We start from the raw sequence: 12,654 nt of genomic DNA, 5'->3' as shown, positions 1-12,654 counted from the left end.
GCTTTCCATTCATAGCTCAAGTCTAGCTAAATATATGGCATACTGTATGGAGCAACTTCTGCACCACTGGGAACCATACTTCCTTCAAACTATGGAGCATCATCTCTGGTTCTTCTGTCCAAGGTGGCTCTGCAGCTGCTTCTCACTGCTCCTGCTGCTACACTCACCACCTGCTTTGTTCTTCTATCATTTTCTATTGTATTTTTTATTAAATGTTTCCAGATGGCAATATTGAGTGAGGCCAGGAAGAGAAATGTTTTGATGTAATTTTTCAAAACTCCCCTCCCTATGTGAAAGCCACCTCCCCTCACCCAGCATGTCCTTTGATATCCCCATCACTCCCCAGTTGCAAGTCTCATCCACATTCATTCCAAGCTTCAGTTAACTTCCATAGAATCAGATAGTCACCAATTGCACAGAATATGAACATCCACAAGAGGCCACAATTTGCTTTAACAAGTCTGATTATTGCAGCAAGGATTTTTTTGAAACAAACACAAAAATCCTTGAGAGCAACTCACTGAACAATGTTCAGTAATAGAGGAGACACTAAGTAAATACATGGCCTAATAAAGATGTCTTGATTTACCCTCTGACAAAGTACAATCCTTCTTAGTATTTCCTCTGAAAGTGATAAAATTAGCTTGTGTCTTGTGTTAAAAAGGAATGCATTAACTTGAACTAGAAGACTTTCCACAGGGGTCAAGAATGTGACACAAATATTAACTATCCCATTAGTGGAATTGTCAGTTTGTATCCTCCACACACACGTTATAATTGTTAAATCAGTTATCAAATGCAAATTTGTCATTTCTCCAAGTTCAGTAGTTAGCCTTTTTCTGAAAACTGAACTCTGTATGGAAAGATTTTTTATTCATAGACAGCTCGAATTTAGCTGCATGTGTGACAGACTGTCTGAAGCAACTCTTTTACTTCTGTTGGCCCTTCATCCTCCTGGGGCTGTGAAACATGATCTATTGTGGTAGAACTTCATTAATGGTACACAAATGGTGAGTCATTACTAACGAGAGTAATCCTAATGATATGTAGAATGAAAATAAAAAATGTGAAGTAATTTTGAAAAGGATAAAGAAGTAAATTAAATAAGAATGCATTGCAAATACATTAGATTCATATCTAACATTATTGCTTTAGGAAATCGTTATCTTTCACCAAGAATACAATACTAATTGCATAAAAATCATGTACATACAAAAGTAGTCTCCCGTTTTTCCAGGAAAAAAATCTGAGTATAAATTCTAGAGTAGTCAAGTTTCTTATTTTAATTATAATTTAAGTTTTGGTCATCTCATTTATTAACTCTCTAATTTGCATATGTAAACCAAGCAATGTTTTCAGAAAACCATTACAATTTATAAATGTAAGGTGCCATTATTGAGAAAATATATTCCTCCATGAGTGGACGTGTCCCTTCTCCCACCCACTAATGATACAATAATATAGACTCACTGAATTCTATTAGTAAAGTAATACACTGCTACAAACACTAATTCTCTTCTCCAAGTACATGTTGATTTTCTGTATACATGTGAGTTGGTTAGAATGCATCTGCCTTATCTCTAACACTCAACAGAAAGATGAGCAAGGCTTGGGGTTTAGGTGAAGGTCGACCATGCCTTTGTGCATCAAGTGATCTGACATATCCTCAGTTGCATGGATGTTTTGAAACCCTTCCTCAAAGGCTGCTGCTGCATTTGTGGCATCTTTTGCACTTTTGACAAAGTAAGGATAGTCACTGTTCTCACTGCATAAGCTTCACTTCTTCTATAAACACCTGCCATTTGAATATGCCAGTCTTGGAATCCAGAATCACAAAAAGAACGCTCTCGGGTTCTTCTACCTCTGCATAACTTATGAACTCTTTCTTCCAGTTAGTTAAGTTCTGGAACCTTTGTAAATCGCTTATACTAAAAGTAAGGAGACAACTCTCAGAATCTCTGTAAAATGGCATCCTCAGACTTTGCAATATCTCTTGACCTGCCGTGCCACATATGTGCATGGTAAAAAAAATGTCCATCCCTTTCAAATCTTATTTAAAATGTTCACATCTATTGCATGGAACAGTAGAGTATCAAACTTATTCATTACATATCTGTTCATAAATGAACTCCTCCCAATCCCACCATTTCCAAAGATAATTACTTTAAAAAGTGATGAATTTCCTTCCACTGTTCATCTCAAGGGCTTCAAGAGCCCTAGAAAATAAAAAAGGTTCCATAACATTCCTTTTTACCTACATATTCTTCTATATGAGTCTATGAATATCAGCATTTAGCTGAAATAAAACATAGCCCTAGGGAATATGTAATAATAAGACATTGTTTACTGAGCATGTAGCCATGAGCGGGCTACTATACTACCATGATTCTCTAAAACAACTAAAAAGGGCTCACTCTTCCCCTTTCTCAGGTCACAGTTGACTGTGAAGCTGGCACTTTAGCCTAAATGTCACATCAAAGCTCTTGTTATGAACAGTGATTCTATGATAAGCACCTCTCTGCTCATACTAAGCTCCACTACAGTTTGGTTAGAGATGGATAAAAGACAAAAGTTTGTAGGTTTCTGAAACAGCAAGATTTATACTTTAGGGAGTATATTTATGAGAAATGTAATAGAAGTTAGTGTTGAGAGAGCAGAAAACTGTATAGTTATGTCTGGGCCAAAAAGAAGAGCAAGGTTGAAGCTGTACATTTTGATCCACGCCTGTAATCCCAGCTCTTTGGGAGGCCGAGACAGGTGGATCACAAGGTCAGGAGTTTGAGACAAACATGAAAAACATACTGAAACCCTATTTCTACTAAATATACAAAAATTAGCCAGCTGTGATGGCGTGCACCTGTAAACTTAGATACTCAGGAGGCTGAGGCAGGAGAATCCCTTTAACCTGGGAGGAGAAGGTTGCAGTGAGTCAAGATCATACCCCTGCACTCCAACTTGGGTAACAGAGAAAGACTCCATCACAAACAAACAAACAAGCAAACACAAAAACAAACTAGCAAAGTAGGTTTAGTCTTTTCACATAGTCCCACATTTCTTGGAGACTTTGTTTCTTCCTTTTTATTCCATTTTTCTAATCTTTTCTTCATGCTTTATGGCATTAACTTGATCTTCAATCTCTGTGCTGTGTTTTTCGGCTCCATCATCTTGTTCATGTTTTTCTCTAAAATGGTTATTCCAGTAAGCAATTCCCTGACCTTTTTTTTTGAGGTTCTTAGCTTCCTGGCTTTGGGTTAAAACATTCTCCTCTATCTCAGAAGAGTTTGTTGTTACCCACCTTCTGAAGCCTACTTCTGTCAATTCCTCAAACTCATTCTCTATTCAGTTTTGTTTTCTTGCTGGCGAGGAATTGTGATCTTTTGGAGGAGAAGGGCCATTCTCGTTTTTGGAATTTTCTGCCTTTTTGCCCTTGTTGTTGTTGTTGTTGTTTTATCTTTGTGCATTGATATTCCTTTGGTCTTTCACGTTGGTGACTTTTGAATAGTTTCTTTCTTTTTTTTTTTTTTTTTGGAAATCCTTTTAGTAGATGTTGATACTGTGCCTTTCTCTTACTAGTTTTCCTTCTAACAGTCAGGCCCTTCTGCTGCAGGTGTGCTGGACTTTGCTGCAGGTCCACTTCTGACCATTTTTGTCTGTGTATCACTATCAGAGAATGCAGAAAAGCAAAGATTGCTGCCTATTCCTTCCTCTGAAAGCTTCATCCCAGAGGGGCAGCCTCCAGGTGCCAGCCAGAGCACTCCTGTATGAAGTGTCTGTCAATACCTGCTGAGAGGAGTCCGCCAGTCAAGAGGCATGGGATTTATGGATCTGCTTGAGGAGACAGTCTGTTGGAGATCTGCAGCTTTCTTCAGAGCCAGCAGGCAGGAAGGTTTAAGTCTGCTGAAGCTGCACCTACAGCCACTCCTTCCCCCCAGATGCTCTGTTTCAGGGAGATGGAAGTTTTATCTATAAGCCCCTAACTGGGGCTGCTGCCAGTCTTTCAGAGATGCCCTGACCAGAGAGGAGGAATCTAGGGAGGCAGTGTGGCTACAGCAGCTTGGCTGAGCTGCAGTGACTTCCCAGTGGCTTTGTTTACACTGTGAAGGGAAAACCACCTACTCGAGCCTCAGTATTGGCGGGTGCCCCTGTCCCCACCAATCTGAAGCATCCCAGATTAACTTCAGACTACTGCACTGGCAGCAAGGATTTCAAGGCAGTGGATTTTAGCTTGCTGGGTTCCATGGACATGACATCCACTGAGCTAGATAACTTGGCATCCTGGCTTCTCCCCCCTGTCTAGGGAGTGAACCATTCTGTCTTTCTGGCATTTCAGGTGCCACTGGGGCATGAAAAAAAAAAAAAACAAAACGCTTCAAGCTATCTCAGTGTGTTCCCAAACCAATTTTTAAATTTTTAATCAAAATGTACATTTTTATATCTTTTTACAATTTTTTTATTGTTTTTATACACCTCACATGAAAATTTATGTTTAGCACTTTTCATTACATGTTATAATGAAATTTTATCAATTTTTAACTTTATGTAAAATGTGTTAAGTTGTTTTGTTTGTTTTTCCTGAAAATGGCAGTAACACTAAACCTTTCCCCTTGGTACAATTGAATAATATATTTGTACATTCTCATACTTAACAATTAGCATTTCTGGGAAGCTGGATTTGCTATAAAGGTATTTTGAAAAATGTCTGTTTTGTTCTAGATGTCCCCAGACAATAGACAGAGACCCGGAATCCTCTTTATGAAAGAGGACAGTTACACTGAGAAAGCACTACATGTCCCCATGGTTTCCTCTAGCTTAGTCCTATTGGTCCTTCGAAGAACTGGACAGCAGGCTGGACTTTCTCCAGCACCAAGAGAAAGCCAGGAAAAGGTAGATCTTACCAGACGACTGAATTAGTGTTGTCTGTTGGATGTTCCACTTGGAATTGTCAAAGGGACTCCAAGACTGGAGCTATATGAGGAACAGAGAGTAAGAGAACGAGAGAGAGAGAGAGAGAGAGAGAGAGAGACAAAGGGAGAGAGAGAGAGACAAAGGGAGAGAGAGAGAGAAAGGGAGAGAGAGAGGAAGAGAGAAGAGGAAAGAGGGAGCCAGTGTTAGGGGTGGATTCCTGAGACTTGAGGGTTTTATAGACCTGGCCTGAGCCTTGCAGTTTCCTTCAGGTCATTTGTCCTTCTCACACAAACTGCTTGAAGAGTAAAAGGAGAGAAAAGATGGGGCAGGTGGCCAGAGACTCTCAGGATCCAGGAGTTAACTTAGGATAAGCTGCCACTGCCCACAGCTTCCTGGGATCCAACGGGGCCTCTACCCCCAACACTGGTCCTGGGTTTCAGCACCAAATGTAAAAATTAAAGAAAGAGGCGAGAAACCCAAAGGGCAGCATGACTGTCAACAAGCACAGGTTTATTTTGAATCAACCTGAGAGGGGTGGCTGGCCAGGTTAAGTCAGAGCCACACTCTCTTAACAGACTAAGAGATTTTCAAGATTCAGTCTCGGAGAGTTTATCAGCCTTGGACTGCTTCTGTGTCTCTTTGTTGTGGTTATCTGACAGAGAGAGCTATGGGTCTGTTTTCATACATCTTTCTGGAGTTGCAGGCATATTTCCCATGTCTGCTTCTAGCTTCCCTATCTTAGTGCACCTGAAGGGAAAGGAATGTGCTTATTATTTATAGTTAGAAGACAAGTGATTTCCTTGAAATGCATGAGGCTAAAAAGAGAGTTGGATGTTAAAGTGGTGATATTTGTTCAAGATGAAGGTGTTCCTGTTCTATCAATTTCTAGTCAGGTAATTGCACAACTATTAGATTTTGTTTGTTTGTTTTTGGAGTAATTATATATAATTATATACTTAGAAGTAAATTCTGTTGTCTGTAAATTCAAATCAGCAAATTTATATGACTCTATTTGATGTAGTTGCCTTACACAAACACATGCTTTATATTATAGATACATTATAACACCTGTGAGTTTTAAAAGTTATTTTATGGGAAGGAAGAGTGATTTCTTGGCCCTCTGAAAAACAAGATTAAATTATTTTGTGTATTGAATATTCACAGTTATTAAGGAAATCCCTAAGGTTTATTTTTTAAATTAACTTTTCATTAAATTGAAAGGTATTTTAGTAAAAACACTGTAACATAAAATTAAAATTAGTGATAATACAAATAACTAAATGGCTTTAATTATTCTGTTGAAGTTGTGGAAGTGTTGTTGTTATTTTAATTAGAGCAGCATACAATATCTACAAAAAAATTTACCAAAGCTCTTTATTTTCTCTCTCAAATAGGAATTTGTATTTAATAATTTTCTTTGTGAGATGTTTGCTCTTTGTAAGAACAGGACTCTTTATTCAAATAGAAGCTGTTTTGTAATCTTGATTCTATTACACCAATGAATACTTCTTTTTCACAGAAATGTAACAACTTGAACAAGGGTGATCAGTTACTAAGAGGAGTATTTAATCTCCTGAGAAGAAAATATACAGAGCATAGCTATTATAATTACAGAAATATATTTAATTGCTTGTAACATATGCCAGTTTAGGTAAGATATTTTCATAATTTTATATCAATTAGGTTTTTATTTTTAAATATTAAATGAGAAGCACATTTTAATCGTTATAATATGTAAAGCATCCTAAAATACAAGCAATATTCCATATACATACATATATATACATATAAATATATATAAATGCATCCCAAATCTGTGTAACTTTAATGTATTTCATGTATTCTCAGGTTATTTATGCACTTGTTTCATTTTTCTGGTAATCTTTAAGTTTAGATATTGTACCTGATGTTGTCTTTCTCTCTCTGTCTCTTTTTTTTTTTTTTTTTTTTTAGATGGAGTCTAGCTCTGTGGCTAGGCTGGAGTGCAAGGGCAAGATATTGGCTCACTGCAACCTCCGCCTCCTGCGTTCAAGTGATTCCTCAGCCTCAGCCTCCCTAAAAGCTGGGACTGCAGGCATGCCACCACGCCTGGCTAATATATACATTGGCCAAGATGGTCTCTCTCTTGACCTTGTGATCTGCACATCTCGTCCTCCCAAAGTACTGTGATCACAGACTTGAGTCACCGTGCCCAGCAAATGTTATCTCTTAGTATTGCTTTTTGAAAACTACTGGCTTCCAGGTCATATGCCACACTATCTAAATCAGAATTTCTAGAACTTGGAAAAGGAATGGGTATCCTTAAGGGATCTTAATTGGTCATTTTGTTTGTCAGTTTAAAAAATGTCTTCTATGAGAAACTTAGAATGTATGTGTGTTTTTGTTAAAATAATATAAGTAAAATAAAAAGTGATAATGTAAATAAACAATTTACTTAAATTTTTTGTTGATGTTAACATAAATTAAGAAATGTGATTTTCAGTAAATCTCTCTTAGGGTAGCCTGATTTTTCTCACATCAACCTATTGCACAGTACTACTAAAGGCATTAATAGATTGTCAAAAATGTAAAACGAAAATATTTGTACTGTTTTCAGTGTTAGGGCAACATTTCAAAATTACTAATTTATGGATATAGTTAAAATTTAATTACTACTAAATTTTATATTTATATGTGATATTGATAAATATTATGTCACACTTATATGAATGATTGACTCAGACAATTAGGATTTCACTTTATGTAACTTGTTAAAGTCACAAATATTTTACTATCAAAACTAAGTTCTATGGTCACACATTCCTTTAATGAAAGTGTTATTTTATTTACCTTCAAGAGGAAATAAATTTTACCCTTTACTCTTCCTGCTCTGATCATCTCTGTGCTTTCTTTTTTCTCATCCTTGCCTGACTACATCTGAGATGCTGGGATACTTTTAGTAGAGTAGCAGCATATATCATACAAACATAAATACAATATTTATTTTAAATGTAAAAGTAGAAAACTTAAGAACTCAAAAAAAATTGTTTTCCCCAATTTAACTTGAGATTTCAGTGGCTCATACACAACACATGATTGGTTTATAATATAACTTAAGTGTAATTTTAATTGACAAGGTTCATTATACATTTATACATCTTAAGGCATTTAGGCAGTGTGTTTTAGGTTTTTAGGAATTTTTGAATTTGAGGAAACTGAGTCAACACATTTGCAACACATTGTGTACTATTCCACGTGAGGCCCCAAAGGTACCCAAGAATCAAACATACTAATGTTTCTATGAAGAGAAATGAATATTCCCATTAAGGGTGAAGGGTACATGAATGAAGACTTAATAGCTTCCGTCAATTAAGTCTTTATTACATCAGAAATCAAATTACATACCAACCTTATTTTTAAAAGCCTTGCTTAATTGAGCATTTTGAATTTCAGATAAAGTGTTTTGAATCTGTCTTAATTATGATTTTGAAAATACAGTACTGAATAAACAGCCCAGGTGGGATACAAAGCATCATAATAAACAAGAAAAATACAAAGTGACCTGCTGCCTGTTGTAGGGAGTATATGACTTAGATTTGGAGGTAAAAAGCATCTTGCAGTAGAAAAGACTTGCTTTGTTAAGCTTTTTTTTTTTTCTAAATAGCTACTTGGTACAGACTTAGTATTGACATAACTTGATTTTTAGCAATTATGTGCGATATTCAGTGTGACTTGATAAACCATTAGAGGATCACAAAAGGCATAAATTAGTAACATCTCACTGGCTATAGCATAGAAAGTTTCACAATAGACCACAGTAAGGAAGTATTCAAAATTATGTGTAGAAAAAGATTGTGGGTACTCTATGTTATGTAACTAACCTGCACGTTGTGCACATGTACCCTAAAACTTAAAGTATAATAAAAAAGAAAAACTGGCAATGTGGAAAATATGTGTGGACAGATTCATGAGCTCTTTATGAGTTACAATAGATAGGTGTTGGTAATTGGATATTTGAGGAAGTGGAATAGGAAAGCGATGTTAACACCTTTGTCTCTTGTGTGATTTGATATGCTGAGGGAATAGTAATGCACTTTACTGATAGAAAGAAAGGAATCTGTTTGCGCGGATTGCGATTTAGAAGCATATGGGAGATCAAATAGAAAATTTTAATGGGGACTTGCATACCTATGTCCAGAATTTGCAATCATCTAAAAGGATACATGTGTTACTACAGATGTAATAATGAAAAAAAGTCATAGAAAGGAATGTCATTGAATGGAAACTTTTTAAATAAATGTTAATGTTATCATGGTAGATAACATTAAGTTATCCAAAAACAATCCATAGCCTCTAAGTAGTTAGTTTAACTTGTATGTAAGAAGGAGAGTTTTGTTTTGTTTTGTTTTGTTTTGTTTTGTTTTTGAGGGAGTCTCACTCTGTCACCCAGACAGGAGGGCAGGAACACAATCTTGGCTCACTGAAACCTCTGCCTCCTGGGTTCAAGCAATTCTGTGTGTCAGCCTCCTGAGAAGCTGGGATTACAAGTGCTCACCATCACACCTGGCTAATTTTATATTTTTAGAAGAGATGGGGTTTCACAATCTTGGCCAGATTGGTTTTGAGAAAAATTATAATTTTAAAAAACTGTGGTTACACTCAAGACAGATCTTTAGCCTTCTTCTAGAATTCTTAGCTGTATCATCTGCAGTAAAATAAGACCAAGATTGGCCAGTTAGTTACCCAACTCTGCTAGGAGATTAAAAGTTTTATTGTTCTAGGATTTTAGAAACAAATCATACTATATAACTGAAAACTCTTTACACACACGCCCCCACACACACAAAATCATACACAATTTTCACTCAATAGACATTATAATAAGCATACCAAAAACCTGATTTTCACTCAATAGACGTTATAATAAGCGTACTGAAAACCTGATAATAAACTAAATGTATTATAAAGCTGTAGAACACAATGATTAAAGCCAAATCATAATCTTAAATGTTAAACAACTGAAAATATTAGATTTTTAACAATTAAAGTTTTCTGATTGTTCTTTGGTCCACCATCATAGATTTCAAGCAGATTAATTAATGTTGTAAAATGATATTAAGCGTTTCTATCAATGGGGTTTAATTTATACCATTTAAAAATAGTTTGTAGTCTTATATTGTTTACTATGTAACTTCTTTTATTTTCTCTAAAGTAAGGCTAAATCACATCTTAACCTCATCTCATCCAAGGAAGTGATTACAGTAAAATTATACATGTCAGGTCAATGTGGAAAACAGTGAATGTAGATTAATGTGGGTTTTTTGCAAGAATTTAGTATTCTCCTTATTAAGATTAGCTTGAAATGTTTTGTGTAATGAATATTTAGTCTATTCAATAGGCGTTATTCAGATATATATCAACATCTGCTATGTACCAACCACTGTTCAAGGCAGCAGATAACAATATAGGCAAAGATAATATTAATCCAAATTGCATGTGAAAACAAATGATACTATTGATAATGTGGCAAATGATATGATTTTCACTTTATTATAATTTTTAAGAGAATAATACAATGAAATATGTACTGTAAGTGTTAAAAAAAGTCTATCCATGTTATTCTTTACCTGAAATAATTAGATTACACAAATTACCTTTTCAAAAGGAAACTTATATTATAAATGCTCCTATGGCAAAAAAAAAAAAACCTAGCTTCTGACTTGGAATATAATATTACTATATTAAGTAAACACATGGTAGAGATAAAAAAACAATTTTATTTATCTTTCATGGTAATGACAAAAAAGGTAGAAGTCTCTTTTTTTTTGCATTTTTAATATTGACTCTTAAGAAGAGTAAACAATTTTCAGTGTCAATATGTTGCAATTTAGCCAGACCTAAAAGAAAAATGACTGATTATTAGCAAATCAGGAAAATTTTATTGTTGCCATTGTAAATTGCTTTAGCCATCATGTGTGTGTTCTTACACCATTATAATTGAAATCAATTTTCTACTGCCAATTTATATTGCTGTTCTATAATCATGGGATTCTTGCTTTACATTCTTAAATGTTGTCTCTGAAAAATGAGTGAATACCAAACAAGTTTTTCTTTTTTATTCAAAAAGTTAGTCTTAAAAGGCTATTCCTGTTTAATAAAAATAATGAGGTGATTGGCATATGGTGATGCATTTCTCTAATCCCAAGTAGTTGGAAGGCTCAGGCAGGAGTATTCCTTGAACCCTGGAGTGTGAGACCTCGTTGAGCTATGAGCTATCATCATGCCACTGTAGTCCAGCCTGGGCCACAGAGCATAATCCTAAGTATAGAATAAAAAATAGAACTATGAAAAGTAATATAGCCTGACTGTTTTTAATTTACTTTTAGTAATGCATGGATAGTATATTTAGCCAAAACATTTTAAATTAGTAACATGCCAAGAGATCAGATGTCTTAGTCAGATTGCTAGCTAGCTCCTCAAATGGCTAAATATGTAATATTTGGCAAAGTGTTTCTCCTAACAGTAATTGATTTTTTAATTTGTTAAATGGATTTACTAATGCTACCCTCTTAGGGAACTAACTCTGATATTAATTAGATTACCTCAAAAACGTGTTACATATTAGGCAATAAAATATTAGCACATATTAGGCAATAAAATATTAGGCACATATTAGGCAATAAAATATTAGCTACAACTAGATATTACACATTATTTTCATCTGCTTATTTTAAAGCTCATAGTGCATATAATAAAATTCCAGCGACCGAAAATGACTGTTAGATACAATAAAACACTCTAAGAGTCATTATCAAAAATGAGCATATCAGTGTATAAAATGTATTGTAGTTTTATTTAACGGTTGTTTCATTGTTTACCATAGCGTTTTTTCTTACAATTTTGTGGAAGCCTGTGTCAGAGTTAAGAACTTTTATAGAAGAGAATAATCATGGATGATTGAAATTGAGATTTTAAGCTGATACTGAAAATTATTGTAACTTCTATTACATTTATAGTTGTATTTTCTTTCAAAGGATAATGGAAGTCTTAAAAAGAAAATGGATACTTCCCTGACAGGGGAGATACCTAGGAATCCAACTTCCCAGGGCAAGGCTGATCTATTGCACTCTGGATGTGCCGACCCCTGAGATTTACAAAATTGTGGGAAACTCAACTGCATAATTTATGGAAATGAAGGACTGTGTTTGCACTTTCACGTGGAAAAAAGAAAAAAACAGAAAAGAAAAGAAAAATGACTTGTTTAGCGGATGTAGAAACTTGAAACTAGACCATGTACTGGAAACAATTCAGTATGCCTACAAAAGTTGATCTCCAGCACAAAACAATAAAATATCAAATGGTTATTTCTTAGGCAGATCAAATAGTGTTAGGATGACCCTTGCAAAACCTTGCAAACTGAGTCCATATGAGGAGATGAGGGGCAGCACCCAAAGGAAGCAGATAAATCTGGGAAAAAGAGAAGTCATTGTTAAATGTGTAAGCCAATGATTATGTATTAATATTTCCCTTAAAAATACTTATTTTATTAAATGGTTAACATTGATTTCTTTGACCTTAAAAAGTAGGTTTTCTTTTGGAAACAACTGGTGTGAAATGGTCTAGAAATTATATAGCTAAAATAATTCAGATTTTTCCCTGAATTATAAATCATTTGCAGGAGTTGTGAAGATGTTAAAGATGCCAACTTTTTTGCATTTCTTAAAAGTTTATTCTAAATGAAGAAAATTAAATATAAAGTATAAAGTTACT

General features: G+C 34.9%; 1 pseudogene; it reads left to right on the top strand.

Moving 5' to 3' along the window:
* The first annotated feature begins 11,946 nt into the window (after window positions 1-11,946).
* On the top strand, window positions 11,947-12,100 carry LOC129530443 (uncharacterized; annotated as a pseudogene).
* The last annotated feature ends 554 nt before the right edge of the window (window positions 12,101-12,654 follow it).

The sequence above is a fragment of the Gorilla gorilla genome, chromosome Y (assembly GCF_029281585.2).
Source record: "Gorilla gorilla gorilla isolate KB3781 chromosome Y, NHGRI_mGorGor1-v2.1_pri, whole genome shotgun sequence".
Taxonomy (NCBI): Eukaryota; Metazoa; Chordata; class Mammalia; order Primates; family Hominidae; genus Gorilla; species Gorilla gorilla.
The sequence above is the reverse complement of the archived record's forward strand: the minus strand, read 5'-3'. Positions and strand labels throughout refer to the sequence as shown.